Source organism: Emydura macquarii, unplaced genomic scaffold (assembly GCF_026122565.2).
Source record: "Emydura macquarii macquarii isolate MOO-44397 ecotype Brisbane River unplaced genomic scaffold, CSIRO-AGI_Emac_v2 contig_1043, whole genome shotgun sequence".
Lineage (NCBI taxonomy): Eukaryota > Metazoa > Chordata > Testudines > Chelidae > Emydura > Emydura macquarii.
The window spans coordinates 1,274,572-1,294,765 of NW_027131180.1; positions in this window are offsets into that span (position 1 = coordinate 1,274,572).

Below are 20,194 nucleotides of genomic sequence, written 5' to 3' on the forward strand. Positions count from 1 at the left end.
TAAATGGAAAGAAGAAAAAAAGCATGAAACCAACCTTGCTCTATTTAGTTCTTAAATAGTCACCAATGTTGTATGCACTGAAAAGATTTGTAACATGGCAGGAAATTTTATAAACAGAGCGAAGATCCAGACTGGTACCAGAAAATGCAAAGTTTTTTAATTTTCTTCCTTGGACTTGCCAAGTTTTAAGTACATACATAAGTGTACTTATGATAGTCTAATACACCGCCTAATGTGTTGACTAAGATACCTTATATAGGATGTTCAGGATTCATTGTTCATGACCTCTCCTTGGTCTTTGCTTCAAGCAGTGCCTGGTCTAACATTCCATCATGTTGGCCCAATTTCTTGCATGTGATGGTCCAGTATCTCCTTACACCGCTTCCCTGTTACATGAGCTGTACAAAGAACGCCTTTTCTTGTGGAGCTTGTGTAACCTGCAGAAGTATCCCAAGAAGGTTCTCCCCATAACTCATATCGCTTGCAAACCTGAATATCCACATAGATTCTATACGCTGTCGAGGGTGGGATTTGCCAAAGTGTTCAGCATTGGCTTAACTCTACTCCCATTGAAGTCAATGGTAAAACTCTCACCAACTTCAGTGGAAGCACAGGACTTAGGTAATTGCTGAGCACTTTTGGAAATCCCACCTCAAAATGCACAAAATCATGTTCACTCAATTTTAAACCCTCAAGTGACTCATGAAATGCAAAAGTGAAGCATCTCGGGGGCTTGTTAAACCATTAGTTTGTGCACATGTACTTGTAGGGGTGAGTCAAGTTTAAAACTGTAATCTCAATGTTGCATTAAATAGATTTAGGCATTGCATTTTTCTGTTTAAAAAAAAAGAACTGAAACAAAGCACGAAAAAAAAAAAAAAAAGGGACCCAAAAAGGAGACAGACACATACATGCCTTCCAATTGCATTTTGTCAAATGCATATATGTATCTAGAACTCCTCAGAAACCCACTGTGTAACTCTCCATCAATGATATTTTGCAGTTGCAGCAGCCCCTAATTATGCAAGAGCAATTTAACTTAGCAAAACTGTCATGCTTAGTAAACATAAAAATGATTTGTCTATTCCATCTAACTCAGCTTGTTTTATTATTTTATGTTCAAAATTATCCCGGAAGCTCTTTCCTTAGCAATGAGGAATCATGAGAAAGTTTCAGATTTTAAAATTCAGCCATTTTTGACTTAAAACAAAAAAAAATTATGCAATAGTATGATACCTTGATTGGTCTAACATCTTCTGGGCCATATATTGACTATTGCTACTGACTCGCTGGTGAACCTTTAGTTTCTTTATCTGAGTTTGCTTCTCAAGAGACAATACAACCAGAACAAATCAATTTCATTCTATTCCTCTACACTTTCACTCCTTGTTCACTTATCTGAGACACATTTTAACTTTGTCTAATTTTTTTCAGTCCTTTGCTAAGTTTCATAGGTATATTCCCAGTTCTGTGTGCTGTTATACTTACCTACATAGTATTTTCTTTTCCAGTACTTGGATTGGAAAATTAAAGTGCTAGTAGAGTCACTTTTTCCACAGGGCCATGAACAGCCTGAAAAATGATTGGCCCTAGGTTTTGTGGGCCTGTGAAATAAAATGTGCACGTCTCCATTCAGTTTACTCCCTGAGGTCTCTCCCCATCGGTATCTACCCATGACACCTCCTCTTAGCTATCTTCTGCCTGTGAATCCTGTTGGGCCTGTGGTCACTGGTGACAGCTTCCACCCAACCACATGGGCTGGAAACCAAAGGGTAAGTCAAAGCTCAGCTTCACAAGTGGAGACCAGTGGAGCGCAATCAGTGCACTCAGCCTCTGCTGAGGTCCACTGGGGCCAAAGCTGGGGAATAGAGCATGGTTTGGAGTGTGCATGTGGTGCTGTAAGCCTAAGGCTGTAACTGGCCAGAAGATTCTCCATTAGGTCCCTTTGCTCCCTAGAACGGCAACTGGCCCTACTCCTCCTTGTCAACATTTTTTTGCCGTAGAAAATAACAAAATGTAGCAACCTGAATAAATTAAGTAAAATGTACATATCTTAATCATGTGTGTCATTTCCCCTTCATTTCTTTATCTTCTTTCCCTTTAGTCTGCATTTCTTTATTTCTTTTTTTCTCTCTCTCTTTCTTTCCATGTTTCTTTCCCTCCTTTGCTGCTTAGTGTCTGTTCTACTGTCTAGTCTCTTCCTACTTTTCTTGTCTTCATGCCCTTTCCTTTTTAAAAAAAATTATTATTACTCAGATTCCCAGTTCTTTGTGCTTCCTCTTCTTTTCCATGTCATGAGCATCCTCCCACAACCCTATTTCATTGTGTGTCCCCTGTTCAATATTTTCTCTATTCTTGCTTCCCTTCTCTTTCATGGTATGTCTATCCCTTCTCTCACATTCCCTCCTTCTCCACAAATTTTCCCTGTCACTCCAAATCTTCTCCAATTTCATCTCCTTCCTCTTTATTTCATTAATCTGTGCTCCTTCCCCATTAAGTCCTTCCATCCAGTATGTTCCCTTAATCTCAGTTTTCTCCCTCTGAGGCTTCTCTGCATCTCAGCTCCTTCCTCCTTTGTCAGTGGCTGGTTTGTCAGTTCCTATGGCCACCCAGCTTCTCTGCTTCTGAACTTTTCATGAGTACAGAGGTGCAGGGGGTGGCTTAGTTGGCAAAGAGGTCAGCCATCAGTCCAGCAGTAAGGTTGTCTGCAAGACAAACTCCTAAAGTTCATAGAATCATAGAAGACTAGAACTGGACGGGACCTCAGGAGGTCATCTAGTCCAACCCCCTGCTCAAAGCAGGACTAACCTCAGCTAAATCATCCCAGCCAGGGCTTTGTCAAGCTGCAGCTTAAAAACCTCTAAAGATGGAGATTCCACCACCTCCCTAGGTAACCCATTCCAGTGCTTCACCACCCTCCTAGTGAAAAATGCCTAACATGACTACAAAAAAAGTGTCTAGTTTTCATAAAGTGTGTGGCCTATGCAAAAAAGAGTGAGAACTGCAGACGCTGGTATGGGATGCCAGCAAAAATGATTGTATTATGCCCTGCTTGGTGATCTTGGGCAACTTATGTCCCACCTCTTTCCTCCTCTGTAAAATGGGGATAATAATACTTAGCTACTTTGCAAAGTGCCTTGAGGTTTATGAAAAGTGATATATAAGAACTAATTTATTATTATTATTGTTATTGCATCTAAATTTGATTCTTACCTTTATCTCCATCTGTTTAAACCCTTGAGGATCTCAGAATCTCGGGAATACATGCATGATTATAGAGACAAAACAATTTGTCATCATGTGAGCTGTCTTCATATGATGTGGATTCAAAAGATTAAAGAGAAAAATGCTGTTCATAGACTATGTATTTAAAGTCCAGAGTTAATATTCAGAAGGAGACTATGAAATCTGCTAGCTGGTCATTCAACTTTTTATTCCCACAGTTCTTTCTGTAAATAGTTATGAAACAATGAAACAGATGTAGGATATTCGGAATAATGTTGTCAGCTGAATTATTTCTAGTATTGTGGTGGGTTTTTTCTCTTTTTACTCTACTGAGATGCAGAGCTATACCCGAGAGGAATGACCTAGATACAGCCTCTGACTGACATATATTGTTTGAGAGAAACGAGATTCTGTTCCATGTCAGGGATCGGCAATGAACTACACTGAGGAACTATGAATGTAATTCATATGGAAAAGAGATGATGCACTAAACAGTAAGTTTAGACAGGCTGAGAGGTGTGTGGGTTTGTGTTTTTGGTTTTTTGGAACAGTTTTGTATAGAAAAACCACTAAAAGAAGAGCAGATAGTGCTTAATAGGCCCCATACTGTTTTCTTTCAGTTGGTTTCTCCCTGCTTCACCAATCCACTCTGGTTATATTTTTGACTGCTTGTTAGGAGCATTGCAACTTGGATTGCCATGATACTTGCCCCCTTTAACCTGAATGGCTCAAAATAGACCTTTGAAGCAATTTATTACAAAAAACTCCCTACAATCTACATCCTATGCAGTTTATTAAGGGATGGGTGATTATCGCACTGTACTGCATTTTTGTCCAGAATGGCATGTCTGATTCACAGGTGTATATGCGTATTGTGTTAATAGAAATATCTGTCTGATCTGCTCCAAGCATTTAAACATCACAGACAGATGAGAGAGAGAGTGTGCGTGCGCTCATGCTCACTCAGATGACCTAGGATTTCTTTTCCAGAATCATTTTTTCAGTGGTCTGTGAAGTCAGTAGGAACCGTGGTAGTTCAGCATCTTGGAAAATAATGTCATTTATTTAGGTGCCTAAATATGGATTTAGGTGACTAATAATGATAGGCATTAAAGTTTAAAAAATTTGGCCCAAATTCTTGGATAAACTCACTATCAACCAAAAAAATGCAACATAAGGACTTTTTGATCTAGAATGTCACAGCACCCTCCATGAACTTATTATTTACATGTCCATATCACCTTTGACCTCAAGGCAATTTAGGAATTCTATACATACAAACTAAATGAAATGCCAGCACTTTTGGGAAAGAAGTTGGCAATCAATTGGCCAGAACAGCATGGATGAAAGGAAATTTTGACTGGAGATCAAACCCTGAATCATAGAAAAAAAGCAATATGGGATCTAAATGTCTATTAATGACAAATGCACGCACAGTAAACTGCATGTAATAAATTTATCTACTTTGAAAGGATGAATGGATGAGTCAAATTTCCTGGCATTTGCATGTATGGTTCCATGGATTAAAGTATTCCAAACTTGATGTATTTAGATCATTGATCTATAGATTCCCAAGGAGATACATCCTGCAGTGCTCTGTATAAAAGCAGCAAAGATGCAAGATTCAGAAGCATGGATTTGTTCTGATTTATCCCATTTTTGACCAATTTAGAACTGACCACTAAAAATAATTTTCTTTTAAACTAGGAGGTTAAAATGAAATTTTTCCTTCAATGCCCTGTACAATTTTACTCCACCGATATTCTTGTTCTCATTTCCTCCTGCACTCTCTTCTCCGTATGCTTCCCCTGGTGTAAATGATAAAAGGGGCTATATAAATGCCATATAAATATTTTGGTCAGTGCTACACTGTTAACTACTTTGATAATATTTTTGATAAAAAATAAATAAAAAAGTCACAAAACCCAAAATAGTTCAGAAAAGTTACCAGTTTTACCCAAAGAAATCTGGTTATTTAAGCCTTTTTTAAAAAAATTATAAACTTTTTGTTTAAAAAATGTGAACAACTCACTTCAAAACAAAACAAAGAACTCCTCCCAGCCTGGTAGCTGTGAAAGGGATGGTGCTTTGTCATCTACTAATCGTGAGGCTATCAGACACTCCGGTGATGAGTGCAGTATAAAAACCTAGCTTAATGGGAGGGAGCCAAAATCTGATCTTGATGTATGCACTGGAGGTTTTCTTCAGCTTGAAGAGGACGACAGAATTCAGCCTTTATTAAGTTTGCCATATTTCTGGATATAGGCCCTGATTCTGATGGATACTTGCACAGATGATTAACTTTAATCAGGAAGTAATCCTGTCCCTAGTCAACAAAGCCATTCAAGTCAAAGCATATGCTTAAGTCCCACTAAAGTCAATGAGACTTCTCTTGGTGTAAAGTTCAGCATGTGCTTAAGTGCTTTTCTGAATCAGGGCCATGCTTACTGAAAAGTCGGCATTCTGATGTAAGACAGGGGACAGATTCCGTAAACCTATGTTCCTTTCAGTCCTCAGTTTCAATATTTCTATGCAAGATTTAGAAAACTAAAAACTAACAATAATTTCACAGCCAATGTGGTCATGTTCTCTTTTGAAATAATACTGAGGAACAATGAACACAATTGTGTTTTTAATATCAATTGAACAATGAACTGCAGATGTTCCAGAGGCAAAATAAACTCTTTGGGACAGGGACCACTGTTTAGTTCTGTACAGCACCTACCACAATGGGGTCCTGGTCCATGAGAGAAGAAAAGCTAAAGACAGATCTAAGTACATTTAGGAAGGTTAAGAAATTTCTATAATCTCAGACTGGAGCATAAAATAACAGATCACATTTCTATTTACTGTTTAAATATAAAAACTAAATTATTACCACTAAAAGATTTCAGTGCATTTAGAAACTACTTTAAAATGCTGTTTGTTCTTTACATTTTGAAAATCGGAAAAGAATATCTGTCCTTTGAGTCTTTCTCAACAATATTTGTTACCTCTTGTAGCTAATGTTTGTGCTGAAACTATCCCATCTCCTTTGGAAGCCAGAATCATAGTTTTTCTGTGTTTAATTTTTATGTCCACCATCTTAAAGAAATATGTTTTATTTAGGAAAACTGTTTATACTGTGGTTTTGGGCACAGAAAACCAAAGGATAGACATTATTATGGTTCAGATTCCCACAGCACCCTGGAAGAGGAAAAGATAGTCTCTGCCCTGAAAAAAGTACAATATAAAAAACAAACAACCCCAAAACATTATTTTAATCCCTCCACAGATAAGACACGAAGGCCTTACTCCAGCAATGAACTCCAGGTATATGAACCTCTGACTCCATGTGGAATTCACTGTACAACCCTAGCCTTAGATTTCATTAATTTAATTTGATAGCCCAAAGTTTGCTACATTCTTGAACTGGCATAGAAGGCTGTAGGTGCATTTAGGTGCCACATGTGTCTTCCCCTTCTGTTTCTCAAACTCTTTGAGCTACTTTGTAGTCATTATTTATGCATTTATTACTAATTTAATTAATTTAATTAATCAAAGTCACATTTTGAAAAAAAAAATGCTGTCTCTTTGCTTTGTCCTTGTCCTTTAGCAGCAAGAATAGACCAAGGCTGCTATGTCCACACAAAGCAAGTAATGGGATTTTTAATCTTAACATAATATTCAGTTTCTTTTCTCCCTCTTTACAGTCCAAACTTGGAGATGTCAGTGGGTCACCATCAGTTATCATCCATCTCATCATCTGAAAATCAGACAGGAGACCTGACAAAAGGGAAGAGAAGATATTCTACCACTACTCATCCTCTTCTTGGAAATCAGTAGCAGCCTTTTCACTGTACTCCGTTCAATAGCGTATGTTCTCAACAAGCTAGAGGCAGAATCAATACCAGGAAAGTTTTTGTTTTTGATGATAAAATTAGACTATCTGATGGAACATCTTGACACAGGGTGGCTGGCCCATGTAAATGAAGTAGGTCCAGAGCCCCTGTGCCAAAGCAGGTGTTCCCATTGGACCAATTAAGAGGGCAGAGCCGCACCAGGGGCAACAAAGGACCAGGGGAGAAGACCCATTAGGTAGGAGAGATCCAATGTGTCCAAGCAGACTGGTTCAGTCAGAAAGGGCAGGTGAGAGTTGCCAGAGACCAGGGGACTGAAGGAGTCATGGAAGGATGTAGAAGGTGATAGCTGAGAAATGGTCGCTGAGAGCAGCAAGAGGGATTTGCTGGCTGGTGTCTCCAAGCCAGAGATCCAGAGGTGGAGAGGGCTGAAGGCAGGAGAGCAGTGGAGAAGCTTCCTGCTGACATCTGCGGGGCTGAGGAGCTGGACCAAGAGTAATGATGAGGAGGCCAGGGGAAGTGAGAAATGCTCCCGTGGCAAAAAGGCTCTCCAGCAGAAAGGCTGAGGGGTCCGGGGGTTCCTGCTGGGGAGACTGGGGTTCCACTCCAGTTGGAAAGGCTGGGCTTGCTGTTCTGATACAAGGATGGGAGAGGACTGACAGAAAGCCTGGATGTAGCTGAAAGTGCCAGTGTGTGGTATGTCTTGAGATTTAATGATTCACTAGCTCTCACGTGGGGAGAAATGGACTATATGTTTGGAACTGTTGTTAGGGACTGTTTGGGCTATGTTTTTCTAGTAAACCTCTCCACATTCAACGAAGAGTAAATATCTAAAACAGGAAATGAGTGGAACTCCCTTTAAAAGCATCTTTTAAAAATCCTTCCTCAGCAAAGGAGAAACATTATAGCATATGTTCTGCTCAACTGGTTGATGTGGGTGGGCCGTACGTAGGGTCAAGTTCCCACCTCCTTCATGCCTTTTCCTGAATACAGAGACTGCTTTTGTGGTTGACCTTCATGCAGACCCCACAAAAGGTGCTTGTGTGGGGAGCTCCTTGAATGCCGCTCTCATACCTGTGCAGGGATGGATACAATGTGGCCCAAGGAGAAAACAAATCAAATGTAGGCAAAGGAGAAATTGTGTTTTTTAAACTGAGATAAAAAATGAAATGGAGATCTTATCTCCATAAGAGCTATTACAGATAGTGAGAGCCAGAGAAAAGGAGGTGCTGGTGACTGGGTGGATCAATGACAAAGAATGCAGTGATAGACAAGAAAAGAGGATGGAGAATCAAAATACTGAATCCTGCCACTTTATGACATATGTAGCTGCACAGACCATTTCTCTGCCGTGTCCCAGTGAATGGAATTGAGGACTGGGACTTTCTTCAGCCCAATTTTTTAAAAAAAGCAAAACCAGAGCTTTTATTCAGTAGTCCATTCCTATTCAGTAAAGTATTTAAACACATGCTTAGTTTTAAGCATGTGGTTGAGGTCCACTGGAGTTATGCCCGTGCTTAAGTGTTTTGACTACTAGCAGTAAATAGGCCCAATGGCCTGTGATGGGATGTTAGATGGGGAGGGTTCTGAGTTACTACAGATAATTCTTTCTCGCGTATCTGGCTAGTGAGTCTTGCCCACATGCTCAGAGTTTAGCTTATCACCATATTTGGGGTCAGGAAGGAATTTCCCTCAAAGGCAGATTGGCAGAGGCCCTGGGTTTTTTTTGCCTTCCTCTGCAGCCTGTGGCACAGGGTCACTTGCTGGTGGATTCTCTGTACCTTGAAGTCTTTAAACCATGATTTGAGGACTTCAATAATTCAGTCATAGGTTAGGGGTCTAATACAGGAGTGGGTAGGTGAGGTTTTGTGACCTGCATTTGTGCAGGAGTTCAGACTAGATAATCATAATGGTCCCTTTTGACCTTAAAGTCAATGACTCTAAGAGTTTTCCTGAATCAGGGCCCAGAGGAGTATTTATCAGGATCTTAAGGACCAGCTGTTCATCCAATTTACTTTCTATATTCAGTATTTATAAAACAAAATATTCTGATCATTGCCTTTCTAAATGGAAACCTTGCTTTCCACTAACAGTGTTTATACAATCAATCAATCAATCAGTCTTTTTTATAATTTTATATACATCCCATAGGATTATAGTTATTTCTAAAATAAAATTATGAATCCTTTTAAATGTTCCATTCAAGACTTGCTGCCTCTAGGTTGTTTTGTATGTCTGTGGTAAAACCTATATAATATTTGTCTATAAGATATGCATGTTGTTTTAAAGTAGGAAGTGATTTGATACCAGTTACAGATAGGCATATGGCCAGTTTTGTTGGCAAGAACTACATTTAATTGGATATTCAAAAAGTAAATATTTGATTTAAAGTTTAATTTATTGAAGTGTAATACTTGGCACTGAAAGGTTCTTTCTAATCATTTTTCTTGCTCTGCAACCATGAATCAAGGCCAGCAGTGATTAAATAGATGTATGCATTCCAGCTACTGACTGCTAAAATTTCATGTTGGCTGATGCAAAAATGTAGCTATTATAGTGATTTGACATTTAACACCACATCTTGACAGTGTTACACCATTTAAAAGTAATTCCTCAGCAGTGGCATCCGAGACACATGGATTATGAGTCATTAAATAATCATTTTGTAACATGCAGTCCCCCTAGCTTCTGAAAGTGGTATTCAGCATGGAACATGCTCAGTTAGAAAACCTGAAACAATATTTTCCAGCCTCCTAAATTATATTTATAGTAGCAAGTGAGAGCATGAGGCCTGAGGCCTCGCATAACAGGCCAAGACATGAGGCCTGAGCAAAAAGAATGGTCAAGTCTGTTATAAAGCAAAGTTAGCAGGAGTCAGGCTGTGAACTTATATATGACCTCACAGTAATTGGCAAGAAATATGCTGATTCTGCAAACACACACATTCCTAAAGTGGTGCTAGGCACAAGAGTATGAAATTACATTCTAGAGACAGAGGGTACCAGGACTTCCAAACATCACAAAAATAACAAGGGCTCCCTGATGTCCTCAAATGATACTATAATGAATAGAAATGTCTTGTTAACATGATGAATAGAGATGTTTTGACTGAACCATCCAGTACAAGGTAATGGGTGGTATCATACTACGTTAAAGGGTGGTACTTGGCCATGTCAGAGGGTGGCAACTACATGCGTCAGAGGGGCAGAATGAAACTTGTCTGTAGCAATGTATAAAAGAGAGTGTCAGAGGGAATGACTTGTTCCAGCTGAGGAGATAACAAAGAGTCTCACCATTAACTGAGCCGCTTCATTGTAAAGGAGCACTTGTATGTTAAGTGTACTTGTAAGCTATAGGGCGCGTCTCATTGTGCTTCACTGCAATAAATCTGGCCGGGTGCCTTCTTTGCTCAGTGGATCCATGGTTGTGTTGATTCATTTGATCGTGGGGGTCATCTCGGTTACCTGTGCAGAGCTGAGACAACACATACATGGGGACACACACACACATGCAACCAATAACTAACAACTGAGAAATGACAACAATATTTACTCTTCTTAGATTAAGGAAAAAGCTTATTTCTGCTAGGAAATAACATGAAAAGTAGAGATGAGCTTGAATGACAAAGATGAGATTCAGATCTGGACTTCGTCAAGAGTGCAAAGGGTTTGGATCTATGGCCAAGTACAAGTCCATGGCTCATTTGAACTGCTGTGGTGGTACAAGTCAGCAGGAATATCAGCAAATCCAGTTCCCTGATGATTGCCTCTGAAATGAGTATGACCATGGAACAGGAGAGGGGCTGGCATGTTTCTGCACCACAGCTTCCCTCATCTGCTGTAATGACCATTTGGGGCCCTGGATAGCTGGATGAAAATTGGCACAGTTAGGACTGCTCTAAATTATGCCAAGAACTGGCCTGGTCTGTGGGTGGCTCTAGGACTGGGAGAATATAATAGTGGCTTCAAGTTACTATTACTTCCCACATCTATCTTGTACAAGATACTGCTTAAATGATCTGAAGGATCTAGGTCCAGATTTACTAAAGTATTTAAGGTCTTGGATATGCAGAAAGGCATCTAGAGAGTTTACAAAAGCCCCTGATAAGTTAGGCACCTAACTTCTATTGAAAGGCAATGGAAGTGACATGCCTAACTCTTTTAGGTGCTTTTTAAAATCCCAATAGGTACCTATCTGCATCTTCCGACACCTAAACTCCTTAAGTATTCAATTCAGAGTCTAGAAACTCAGCACGGCATTCAGGATTGAATCAGAACTCCCTCACATTTGGCTTTGTCTTGAGCTCAACACTACTTAAAACCACATTTAAAACTTCATTAAAAATATACATAAGTGAGACAAATATAACGGTAATAGCAACTATTCTGTGTGAAACTAGAAACATATTTAATGTAAATCAGGTTGAAAAGCACTTAGCTCAACCCCCCCTTTCCCCAAATACATCACTATATGTAAACAAAGGGTGCAATGGTTCAACAGGCATAAAGAGAGGTAAATGTCTTCTGCAAAAGAGGGCCTCTCACAATAGTATGTATGTAGAAGTTCAGGACAAGCAAAGATACAGCATGCTCAGAGGAGTCAAGTTTACTACTTACAGTTATATCACCTACCATGGTTGGGTTTGAGGGACAGGTCGCTGGCTGTGTACAGGGTTAAGCGCATTGGTGAGAACCACTGTGGCCTTTCTGAAATATCCTGCTTGCCTTTCCCAGGGACCATATGAATGCTGGATAAGTTATTGTATCTGGTCTGCTGCAGTTTTATGCATGTGCTCACACAGGGCTTTCGCATGTGAGCTGCAGTTCAGTGTCTCTTGTCCAGCATCTTACGAAATAACTCCATGTGCATCTTTTTGACTTTGCCCCATTGTTTCTGGAGCCACCTTTTAGCATGTGGCTGCCTAGATATGGAGTGCACCGGGCTGTTGAGTGGTTTGTATGCCCTCTCACACATTCACATGGTGGAAATGATCTTTCTAATCAAAAGTGTGTCAGAGCTACAAATGTTGTATTTAGATCTTAAAGACTTCAAATGTGAGTGTATTTGAATATTGGGTCTTGATTCAGGTGTATTTTAATGCTGTGAAGAACCCAAGCAGCCAGTTATCCTTCGCCTGTTTTATGTGCGTATACTTTTTATGCCTCGCTATTCACGCTAATCACTTATATCCCCATTCATTTCTACCATTTATCTCAGTACCAGGGCACTTTACTACCAGGCATGGTTGTTTGCACAACCAACTTAGGATACTATGGTCGCCTTCTATCATCTTCAAGGTTTCTGCTTTTGAAGTTGCTGTATTCCTCTGCTCTCCCAGAAACGCCCAGTTTCTGTACACTTTTCAATTAAGGCTCCTATGATTGCAACATTTAGAGCCATCAACCCCATACTGTATAAATGCAAAACTTTAAAACAATGGCTTCTGTGAATCAGGTTGACAACTGTTATTCAGTCAGTGGCTCCATTCCTCTAAACCATACCTGTTTCTATCTCAAAGGGTTAAAAAAAACCCCTAATTTCACTGCAAACTCCTTCCTCATTGGTAATATGATAAATGAACAAAAGGGTTACTATATCATGTTCTGCTTGTCAGTTTTTGCTGTAATAAAGATAGCTATACCTACTGTTTGACTGAGAAGCTGAGGTTGTTACATCATACTGTTGAAAGGAACACTTTAAGAACATTCATGTTACTGGGAAAGGTCTTCAGAAACTAACAGGAATCTCTTGTTAACCAGCATGAGGACAAGCTTTCAAGCCTTCAGTGTATAATATTTAAGCTGACTGTTTAAAGCTCTGTGTTGGTGACTGGACATATTTACTATGCTCTGTTTCAACACATGCTTCCTTTCAGCAATGTTTTCTGCCCATCAGGAATCAAAGCAAATCCAAATCCAAATGGATCAAGAACAGATGGTTCATGGTTTAAGAAGTCTGGTTCAGATTCAGCTATACAATACACCGAGTTCACAGTAGTGCTCTTCTTACTCCTAGTTATTTTGAGTGGGTGAGGCGTGTTTTTACTTTTCCTTGCTCTCAGTCAGACTAGGAGAGTTATCATGCATATGAGAGTGAATCCAGAAAGTCCCATAGTAGGAAAAGTTCAGCATGTTTTGCTCAAGGGAATGAATGAATTTATCTAATGATAAAGCGGCACAATAAAGCAGATGCAAAACAACAAATCTGAGGATTTTTTAATACTTTACTGCTTTGAAGTTTGAAAATTGCTCCTGAAACAAGTTTGATATGTCTAAAAGGGGCCTATTACATCTCATTTGAGTGTGGTTCTCATTAGCAGCCAAAATTTAAGGGAAATGAGGATTAACAGCCAGTGTCGATTGATATAAATGACAGCAGTTCAGGACAAAGTATTTTATAGGACCCAAGGATATGCTAGCTAGGTCACAGAAGACAAAAACATTTCCTACCCCCAAAGAGTTTACAATCTTAAATGTTAAATGTAATGCATCATCAAATTGGGGTAACGAATAGATGAGAGTTTGACAAATTGATATTTATAAGTATCATGATCCTGTGTGTACCTATGTGATATTACCCTGCCTGAATGCATAGGTAGATCAAAAGAGGGTGTTAACATCTTGAGGCAGAAATGGCAAAACAGGAGCCTAGATAAAGAGCATCTCCTGAAACACAGTAGCCAGGTTTATAGCCATGAATATGAATCCCTCCAACTCTTGTAAACTAATCAAGTTTTTTCAACAGGCTAGAAAAGGGGGAGAAAGACAAACTGATATTGTTATTTCTATTTTAAAATACTTGGGAGGTGCTCAGATATTATGGAGATAGAGGTCATGTAAGTGTACAGGCAGACCTCCCAGATACCTCAACCCCATGTCTGCAAAATGCTCGATCTTATGACAAATCCTAAAGCCTTCTATGGACATCCAAGATTACACTACAGTGTGACAAAACTAGCTGTCTTGTCTTACAAACTCTAAGCACCAGAGTTGTGATTGAAACACTCCCTTGCTTGTCTTGGATAATGAAAACTAAGAGTCACACCAACAATGGATGTGTTTTGGTAACATGGCTTTAAGAGGAATGTGAAGAATGAACTCCTTTGAAACATACCTGTCAAAAAAGATAAAGAGTCAGATTCTATTCTCACTTCCATTCATGTAAATCCAAAGCAACTCCACTGATTTCAAGTTCAAGCTTCTTGTCACTGACTTTAAAGTCTTGCATAATCTGTCCAATATTTAGCTGCACTTGATTCATTTTGCATTGTCTCAAAGTCAAATCTTCTTGTCCTGAACTTTCAAAAGTGACTGATACCGAATCAATTTTTGGGTTCTCATTTTAAGACACTTTTTAGAATGAGCATTGGCCCTCTGAAAATCTAGCCCCTTTAAGGTTTCTCAAGTTGAGCATGCAAAATCTGTTATGAAAATTAAAGTTTCTTCCATCCACTGGTGGTGTGTGCATAGTAAGCACGTGTGTGAGGGCTTGAAAGACAGAACCACATAGTGTGACTTTGTTCTCAGCTCTCTCTTTTTTCTTAAACCCAATTCTTCCCGCTTTTCAGAAAGTCTCTTCCAAATAAGTTGACACCTCTTTCAGGCATCTATATTTGTCCTATTTGAAATAAACTCATCTAGGGACCACTTTTTGATGTCATATAAAGAAAGGAAACACTGTCATTTAATTGTATTGTAGGCCTTAGCACTTTTGCTGCAAGTTACATAACAACCCTTCTGTGTGTTAACTTTCATGAAATTATCACAGTAGGGTCCAATCATGAAATAAAGAAAGGCCTTTCTTGAACTCAAATAGCTCATGTATAACATGTGCCACCATTATGCAGATTCATAGTTTTAACTAGAAGAGTCTCCTGCATAACACAAGCCATAGAATTTCACGCCGCAATTCTTTTATCAAACCAACTAACTTTTTGTTGACCTAAAACATATCTATTTGAGAGACATTCAGTCATACTTTAAAGACTACACTTAATGGTGAATCCACCCTATCCTTTGATAAATTGCTCCAATTCTAATTATATTCATTGTTTAAAAAGTATACTTTGGAACCATTATTGTCTGAGCCTTTCTTTTCCCAATTTCACATTTACTTTTTAATTTCACATGAAATAATAGAATAAGAGAAACAAAAATAAATTATATTTTGTTAAACCTACCAGCCTTCAACCTTCAGGTAATATTATTAGTGACCAGATATAATGGTGATGGGCACACTATAAATATCTGCAGAGTCAGATAGTCCTCAAGGCAAACTCATCCTTGAACAAAAGAGTTAACAGTTTTTGTCAAAGCTTCGCCAGAGTCAACATGCCATTTAACAGTATTAAAAGGCTACCAACAACACAAGCAAGTCTTATAGTGTTACCCCAGAATTTGACATTCCTGCGTGTACCCCTGAACTTGACAATACTGCAGTAAGCCATTTTGTATGTTCAACCACTGCCAGCTGAAAACCAAAATACTACATAGCAAGGAATAATCGTAGGCCATTATGAGGAAAGTTTAGACAGCTGCATACTTGCAGTTTGCTAATCAGAATGGGAGGCTGGGACACAAAGTTATGGAAGGGGGTGAGTGAATAGTGACCTTGGTTTTAAGTGCCTCTGACATATTCTTTTTATGCCTAGAAATATTAAAATGTTTTGTGATGAGTAGTTTTGCTGCAATTAGGAAAATTGGTGACCCACTAGGAGTCACTATAGGTTATGTGCTTTGTTTGAAGTTAGCTATAAAAGTTTAGGCAAAAGAATATGCTTTGGAGCAGTCTGAAAGAGCTTTTCTTTGGGCAAGGAGCTGACATTTAATGCCCCCATTAGTTGGATGGAAAGAGGGCTCCTTGAAGCCCAGCTGGTGATCACTTGAAACCATCTCAGACCGTGGGTAACTATATTTGGGATGTCCTAAACCATTGCGTATGAGTGTGAGCTTAAAAATCTAATACATAGTAGTTTTAGATAAGAGCACGCTTGCTTGTATCAATCATTTATCAGACAGCAGCACTGTATTCCCATTGATTTATTCATAACACCACCTGGAGGGAAACAGTTAAGTTAATGTTACTTTGGGTTCTGAAAACCCTGGGAAACAATAGAGGTGCTTATCTCTACATTACATTAACAGAAAATTACATTTATAGAGTTAGTTACATTCAGTGTTATGTATTTAAGGAATGCATTGAAGGCAATTTAATAATTAAACAGAATTTGAGGAGTGTAAAATTGGTAGAAAATTTGAGAGCTACTGACAAGGATTTGCCTGACCTTTCAGCTCCAGAAGCAGGACTACCTGAGTGGAAAGTGTCAGCAAATACTGGAGATTTTGATTGATTAGAACACATCTAAAATTATTATAGATTAAAACAAAATAAGCAATAAAAATGCAAATGCTCTGAAGCCTTTTAATAAGAGTTTGTCAAGAACCATCCTTGCATAAGATTCTGTGATCAATGCTCTGGAAACTTTTAGATGCTTAGCCAAACTGAACTAGTTGATATTTGCCCTTTCCTTGCCTCCTCCCAAACGTGCTCTTTGCTCAAAGATTTCAATAATTTTTTCTGTTCTCTAGCTCTTCCTGAATGTCTTACCTTATACTAACTTTAAGAAGTCCTGGATGTTTAGGCTTTTCTAGTTTTCTAATAATGCAACACAAACAAGGGCAGCAATTCTGTCAGCAATGTACACACACATTATTTTTGGTAACACATGGGAGTGGGTAGGATAAATATATTACACACCATCAGTCATACTGAGCAAGCTGAAAGGTCAGTAAAACCATGAGAGGATCCTGCAGTTTGACCATATCTACTCACAGCTATCACTGCTGTTATTGCAATAAAACAACATAGGTTATGCTCAATGGTATGGCAGAGGCTGAGGGTTGATGCTCTCCACTGTAAACCCTTGCCAACTGGCTCATCTTACAGAAGGTTCAAACTCTTGGCAATAGCTACTTATTTATGAACTGCCATGTAGGCATTGTAAGCAATGCCTATTAAATGCTGACTCTGGGCCTGGTTCAGCCTGATCCCATTAATTTTACACTAGTGTAACTCTGAAATTGATGGAGCTACTCTTGATTCACATTGACTTCAATTGTAGGACTGAGTCCTTACTTTAAAGCCTTGTCACAGAACAGCTGATCAATCAAATTTCAAAGTATTTCTCATAGTTAATGAAGCAAAAGTTATTTACTCCATTTATTTGCCATCAATTTTCTTAGGAGGTATCTGTCATACTGTTTCTAGTTTAACTGGTTCTTGAGGATTCACTTAATTCAAAGCTTCAGCAGTTAGTGGGAACAAAATTCGAACCTTTTGGTGCAAAGCACCTGAGTAATGTATTTCAGATTCTTTGTTTTCTAATATATGTGTCCAGACTTAAGATCTTTATTTTTTTTTTCATAACTCTGCAACGTATCACTATTTCTAGGGGAAATGTCTAAGATTGAAACCTTACTTTCAGATTAAATAATTCTGCTACTAAAAGTTCTCACACTTACAGTTGTTCAAATAATACTGTTGTAATATGTCAGACTTTGGTTACTGGACTCAGAAGATATTTCAAATAGCTGCTGTTTTCTAAGGAACACTTGAAATCCCTGAAAGAGAAACCACACAGCTATGACTTCACAGATATTTCTGAAGCATTTTTCCATAAGAAGAGTTGTACTTATTAGAGTCCAGTTTTGCAAAGCTCTTAAGCACATTCTTAAGTCCCATAGATTTCAAAGTGAAAGTAAACACACGTTTAAGCACTTTGCTGAATAGGACTGAAGCATATGATTAAAGATAAGCACATGCTTAAGAGAGTTGATGAATTGGGATCTAGATGCTGAAATTGGTTTCTTTCTCAGCATTTTCATGCTGTAAATAATAGTGCATTCATTTGTAGATCTGAAAGTGTTTCACAAAGGTGGATAAGAATTAAGGAGTTCCATTTTGCAGAAGAGGTAACTCTATTAGAGATGTGTGTAAAAACTAATTTTTTAGCAAATTATCTGCAAGTGCACAGAACTCCAACAAAAGTCCTTTATCAATCACCATGTATGTGTTTCTCTTGTCAGTTGACATTATAGAAATGTAACCTAAAGACTGCTGATTTCTTGAAAAAGACAGGTACTGTGCCCCGAATTGTGGATCTTTGTAGTTAGAAGATATTCTTATACTTAAAGTACTACCAGACTCAACAGTGCTGGAGGTATTTCCCTCAAACAATCAAAAAATATTCATTTGTGCAGAAAATAGGCATAGAAATTTCATTCCCCAGAGTGAATTTTTCTATTATATTTGAAACAGGATTATTGTGGAATTCATTTTGCAACTTTAAATAAAGTGGGGACTACCATGCATTAACCATAACAAAGAAAAGATCACATAACAAAGAGAGAAGAGGAGTGAAACAAGAGACTGTGCAGAAAGGAAGAATGAGGGACTCAAGGAAAAGCTACAGGAGAGCAAGAAATAAGATTTTATTCAAAGAAAATTTGAGTTAACACTTTACATGGTATAATTCTCTTCTGTTTGTTCAGGTTTTCATATCATGTCCATCATCATGTTATAAAGCAAAGTTAATTGAAAGAGAAAAATTCAGGTTTGAAAGCGATTACCAAATCTTGCATCGATGTTGCTTTTTAGAAAGGCTTCTGACCCCCTCCCCATTTGTCTTAGTTTTTTTTATATATTTAAAACAAGGTGACCAGTAGATAGGTATTTGATCGTTTCAGAACATATTTACATTTTAAAAGCTATACCATTCCAAAGCTACATAAATATACAGAGATAACATTTACTCTTGCAGGGAAATTTTATACATTCAAAAGTTAGGAAAGGAGAGGAAAGCCTACATGACCATCTCATAATATATTATATATCTGTTGCTAAAGGGCCCAATTCTGTTCCCATTGAAGTCAATGAGGGGAAACCCAATATATTAAAAACCATTAAAAGATGGGTGCAGTATTTTGCCTGTTTTAATACAGAATTCAAAATTGGAAAAGAATCATATGATGGCGTGGGGGTAAATTAGGCCAATTAATCTTAGGTTGCACCTGAAGGAAACCAGGGAGTGTTAATGCATAATTGCTAATGAAGCCCAGCTCAGGGAGGAACTTGGTGGGATCTATAAAGAGAGGAAGTTAGTAGGCTGCAAGGAGGAAACTTGCAGTTGCATGCCTTGATACAAGGGGCAAGAGCAGAAAGCTGTAAGGACAATGTAGGAAGCAGTCCAGCAAAGGAGCAGTAAGGGCTGGAAGAGTAAAAGCCCAGAGCTGCTGGGATAAGGGTCCCTGGACTGGAACCTGGTGTAGAGGGCAGGCCTGGTTTCCCCTACAAGTCACTGCTGGAGTGATACACTAATGATAGCCCATTTGGTGACAGCTGGAAGCAGACTTTGATGATACCTTGGAAGTGGGAGAACTTTAATTGGATTTGTCTGGAGGGCTAAGCCATGAAGAGGGAAGTACTCTGTGGCAAATGAGAGGCCACAGAGTAAGTGAGAGAAAGGATGGGCTGAGTAACCTCAGGAAAGGGCATCCGATCAGGTGGCATAGCTAATTTCCCAGATGCACCATAAGGAGGAGCTGTTGAGTGGTGAGTAGTGCAGACCTTGTCACAGATCAGTTTTAGGTTATTCATGTCATAGAAGACTTGTTGAAAATCTGAGGTCTCTGGATGTATACTTGAAGCACTAACAGTTAAATTAAGTAATTAGCAAACAGTTCTTGGTGTAGTGTTCCTACTTGAATTTGTATTTCAGCAAACATATAAAGAGGTAATATATACTATGGAATATAAACCTTATGGAAGAGAGAATGCAAATAAAAATAAAATGCCTCTATAAAACATTTTTGTAATCAAGGAAAACCATTATAGAGAATATTGTTGGAAAATACTCACACGTGCACACTTGAAACCAGACAAACAGAAAAAGCTCATCTTTCCACTGACTATTAGGCCACCCCCAGAAGCAAAGCTTCCTTAGTTTCTGTACATTACGTAGTACTGGGCAACATCATTCTGCAGCCTTGTTGACTATCACAGTCATTTTGAGTGATGTCAGCCTGTTGTTAGGAGTGCGGCTGTCAAGCTCTCAGTGTGGTGGTGCCAGATTG